Raw genomic sequence first — 5544 nt, forward strand, 5'->3', positions numbered from 1 at the left:
CAAGAGATTGGGATTCAATCACCCATTTGCCATGGATCTATACCCATGATTGAGAAGGATTTGACCAACATCAATTCATGAACACTAGCATCTCTGATCCCTAATGATCTTCTCCATCATCAATTCTTATTTCTTTTACTTCTAGTTGTTTGATTACCCATAACCCAATTCCCTTTTACGTTCTGTCAATTTATTATTCTTGTCATCTACATTTTGTTCTTTTAATTCTTGCCATTTACCCTTATGCTCTTTAAATTTCTACACCCTTTAATTTCTTGCCATTTATCTTTGATGTTATTTAAGTTTCTTGCAATTTAAGTTTCAGTTATTTACTTCCATTTTATTCCCATATTCTTGTTCTTAATTGCCATTTAAATTCTTGTAATTATGTTCAAAAGTCACATTGCTCATAAAATCAAAATCATGTTCGCTTGACTAAACTTACCATTTAACTAAAGTTGCTTAGTCTACCAATCCTCGTGGAATCGACCTCACTCTTAGTGAGTCTTACTACTTGATACGATCCGGTATACTTGCCGGTTGTACGTGAATTCTTAATTTTACGTATCAGGCCGCATGGCTTACGCGGCCACGCGGATTAGAAAGCGCAAGCGACGCGGTAGCGTGGACGACGTGAACGCGTGGCGAGGAAAAAGCGCAAGCAACGCGTCCGCATGGATATCGCGATCGCGTGACATGTGCGATCTGCATAATCTGCAGAATTCGCTGGGGGGCGATTTTGGACCTTATTTCGGCCCAGTTTTCGGCCCGGAACAGCAGACTAGAGTCAGAGAATATGCAGAAACAACATACATTCATTCAGTTTTTTGGAGATCTAGTTTTCTCTCTTAGGTTTTTCTCTCTAGTTTTAATTTTAATCTTTAATTGATCTTAGCATTGGAACATTGAGAAGAGTTATTTCCTCATCAAGACTTCATCACTCTAGTTTTTCTTCTTAACTTGGTTCTATTTTTTCATGTTCCTTGTTTTTGTTCAATTTTGTCATTCAGATACTCTTACGATTATTTAATGAAAGGAATATTTCTTTTTCATTCAATTTCAATTTCAATAACTATGTCTTTTTTTATTCCCTTTCATGTTTTATGGATTTATTATTTATAATGCGTGAATAGTTTCATTACTTGATAGGGAATTGATTAAAAAAGAACTCTTGAGTTGGAAGGATTGAAAGAAAATTTGTAATTGGGTTAACTGTTGAATTACCATCCTGTCACCGACGCCAATCCCTTTGAACTAAGTGGGTTGTAACTTGTGAACAGATCCAGTAATTCAACTTGTTTGACTTTTCCTCACCTAGTAAAGGATAACCAAACAGAGCAACCATTAATTATAAATTAATCTTAAAAATCACTCCATCAATGATAGAGATCCCAACCAATTAATTCCCAGTCAAGGCTTTTATTCATGTTATTTAATTTCCCTCAATTTAAATCCCAATTTACTCAACTCAACTTCTTGAACATCTGATTAATAAGATAGCACACTTCTCTGCAACTTGTTAGGAGACGACCTGGGACTTAAAACTCCCAGTAATTTTAATTTAAACTCTATGTGACATTTCTAAATTGATAGGCAGATTTTTGGTGAATTAAGAACTATACTTGCAACATAATCATTTTAATAATTTTTAATTCACCAGCTTCTGCTTCCCAACAATTTTTGGCGCCGTTGCTGGGGAATTGCAATAGAGTGCTAATTTTATTAATTAGAATTTATTTATTTGCATTTTTATTTAATTTTGCTACTATGAGCTGCATGTTTCTTCCGTCAAATGACACGTTCACTTCCTGATCCGCGCTTGCTAATATTCAATCCTGAAATTGAAAGAACAATTTCACGAATAAGGCGAGAACAGCGCAGGTTAATCCGCTATGAGGGCGGATTTGAAAGTGAGTCTGAGGAAGAAACCAGCCCCCGTTCTACTGATTCGGTTGTTTTGCGTGCAGAAAACATGGCAGCTAGGAGAGTTACCATCCAGGAGGAAGGAGCCCCTGATTTTACAATGCAACCATTTCAGGCGCATCATCTAGCGGTAGCTATAGATTTTGAAATAAAGACCGCACTGCTAAATTTGATGCCCAAGTTTCATGGCCTACCTGCTCAAGAGCCTATCAAGCACTTGAGAGATTTCCAGGCAGCCTGTTCTACTGTCACGCGTGATGGCACTGATGAAACTGCAATTCTGCTGAAAGCTTTTCCGTTTTCTCTTGAAGGAAAAGTAAGAGAGTGGTACTACACTCAACCTCTAGCAAATGTATCCAACTGGGATACACTCAGAAAGGAGTTTCTGGAGAAATTCTTTCCATCTGAAGTTACTGATATTCTGAGGAAGGATATCTCTACCATTGTTCAGGATGACAATGAGACTTTTTTTGAATACTGGGAGCACTTCAATAACCTTCAGGAAGCATGCCCCTACCACATGATTGACAAGATTGTGCTACTCAGCTATATCACACAGGGTATGAGGCCCCAAGATAAGACCACATTGGAAAGTGCCAGCAATGGGTCTATGAAGAAGTATAAGACCACTGATGAAGCTTGGCAATTGATCAGTGATTTAGCTGAATCTACTAGGAACCATAGACAGAAGCAAGGCCGTTCAAAAGCCGTTGCAGAAGTATCCTCTAGCAGAGAGACTGTTGCTCTAACTCAAAGCATCTGTGAAATGACCAACTTGCTAAAACAAATGCAGTTGAATCAACAAGCTCAGCAAGCTCAACCTCCTCAACCGCAGCAAAACCAACAGCTAGTCCCACAAAGAATTTGCGGAATCTGTGCTGATTACAGCCATTACACTGATGAATGCCCGCAGCTCCAACAAGAAGACAACATGGTGGCATCCACTCACAACTTCTATGACCGCCCCAACCAAGGGTACAATCAAAGTGGAAATAATAACCATGGATGGCTGGACAATTCAAACCAGAACTGAAGGGACAATAATAACAGAGGAGGCAGAGATAATCAGGGAAATCAGAGGTGGAATAATAACAATAATAGGCAGCAAAATCAACCTTACAGAGCACCTCACCTGAGGCAAAACCAAGGACCACCGAACAATCAGCAGCAGACCTCTCAATTTACTCATTCTTCTGTATCTTCTAATGAAGATTTATTCCAAGCTTTTGAGAAGAGACAACTTGCCATGGAAAGTACCATCGTGAACAGTATTAACGCCAGTCTGAATGGTCTCACCTCTACTCTACAAGCTTTTATGACACAGCTTGGCTCAGCACCAAATTCCACTAACCAACCTTCAAGCACCACTGGAATTCCCTCTCAACCATTACCCAATCCAAAGGGAGGCATTAATGCCATCACCCTGATGTCTGGAACCACACTGTAGGAGAGAAATTAGGAGGAACCAAGCTCACCAGAATACGCCTCAGCTGAAGAGGTGGTGGAAATTGAAGATGTTGAAGAGGAAGAGGATATTCAGGACATAGCTGAAGAAGAGATAGCTCAACCACAAGAGGAAGTACCAAAAAGCGCAGGCACCACAGGAACCACCATTCCCATTCCATTTCCACAGCTTGCAAGGAAGGCCAGGAAGCAGCTGGAACCTGATCCTAAAATGGTAGAGATCTTCAAAAAGGTCGAGGTAACTGTTCCCCTTTTTGATGTTATTCAGCAAGTACCTAAATATGCAAAGTTTCTAAAAGACTTATGTATCCATAAAGACAAAATTAATGAATTAGAAACTATTCTTTTAGGTAGTTCTATATCTGCTTTAATGGGAGGATTACCTGAAAAATGCAGTGATCCAGGTCCTTGCATAGTTAGTTGTACTATTGGTGGTGTAGTAATTTATGATTGCATGTGTGATTTAAGAGCATGTGTCAATATAATTCCTTTGTCCATATATGATGTTTTGAGGCTCCCTCCCTTAAAATGGTCGGCAGCTCATTTTGTGTTAGCAGATAAAAGCATTATTACAGTGGCTGGAGTTGCTGAAGATGTTTTGGTGAACATTAAAGGGCTTACATTTCCCACTGATTTTTATATTTTGGAGATGCCCCATAATGATTCAGATAAGCCATCATCGATCTTACTTGGAAGACCATTCCTGAAGACATCAAAATTCAAGTTGGATGCTTTTTCAGGAACATACTTCTTTGAAATAGATGGCCGCATAGTGATCTTCAATCTGAATGGAGTCATTGATAATCCCCCAGAAGATCGTTCTATCTTCCAGTGTGATGTCATAGACGAAAGTGTGGCTGAAGTTCAAAAAGAAGAGTTTGAAGAGAGGCACACTGGACAAGGTCCAAGTGTGGGGACCCTATTAACTGACAGTGAGGACACTTCGCCATCTTCACAAGCTCCAGATAATCCAGAGCCTGCCCATGATCAAAAGTTAGAATTGAAACCTCTCCCTCCACACCTCAAATATGCCTATCTTGAGGATGAGCAGAAGCTTCCGGTTATTATTGCAAGAGAACTGACTTCTCAACAAAAAGAGCAGCTACTTGATGTACTGAGGAAGCATAAGAAGGCAATCGGGTGGAGCTTGGCAGACATAGTGGGAATCAATCCTCAAGTATGCGAGCACAGAATATTTTTAGAAGAGGGAGCAAGACATGTCCGTCAACCCCAAAAAAGATTGAATCCCTCCATCTTGGAAGTTGTCAAAAAGGAAGTGACCAGAGTATTGGAGGCCGGTATCATATATCCCATTTCAGACAGTGAATGGGTAAGCCCAGTACAAGTGGTACCCAAGAAGTCTGGAGTCACTACAGTGAAGAATGAGCATGGAGAGCTCATAGCAACTAGAGTTCAGAATGCTTGGAGAGTCTGCATCGATTACAGGCATCTCAACCAAGCTACCCGTAAGGATCACTACCTACTTCCATTCATTGATCAAATGTTGGATCGCCTGTCAGGTAAATCACATTATTGCTTTCTAGATGGTTACACAGGTTATTTCCAGATTCATATAGCTCATGAGGATCAGGAAAAGACTACTTTTACATGTCCTTTTGGGACTTATGCTTATAAGAGAATGCCCTTTGGCTTGTGCAATGCACCAGCTACTTTCCAAAGGTGCATGATGAGTCTTTTCTCTGATCTTACTGAGGACTGTATTGAAATATTTATGGACGATTTTAGCGTTTATGGTGATTCTTTTACCCTTTGCTTAGATGGATTATCGAGAGTATTAGATAGATGTATTAATACGAACCTTGTATTGAATTTCGAAAAATGCCACTTTATGGTAAAACAAGGGATTGTATTAGGACATGTGGTATCTAATACTGGCATTTCGGTAGACCCAGCAAAGGTGAATGTTATTTATAGTCTACCTTACCCCTCTTCTGTGAGGGAAGTCCGTTCGTTCCTTGGCCATGCAGGTTTCTACCGGAGATTTATTAAAGACTTTAGTAAGGTGGCACTTCCCTTATCCAGATTACTGCAGAAGGACATTGAATTCAAGTTCAGTGAGGATTGCAAACAAGCATTTGATACGCTGAAGACTGCTCTAACTCAAGCCCCAATCGTGAGAGGACCCGACTGGAGCCA

This window comes from Arachis duranensis, chromosome 1, assembly GCF_000817695.3.
Source record: "Arachis duranensis cultivar V14167 chromosome 1, aradu.V14167.gnm2.J7QH, whole genome shotgun sequence".
Taxonomy (NCBI): Eukaryota; Viridiplantae; Streptophyta; class Magnoliopsida; order Fabales; family Fabaceae; genus Arachis; species Arachis duranensis.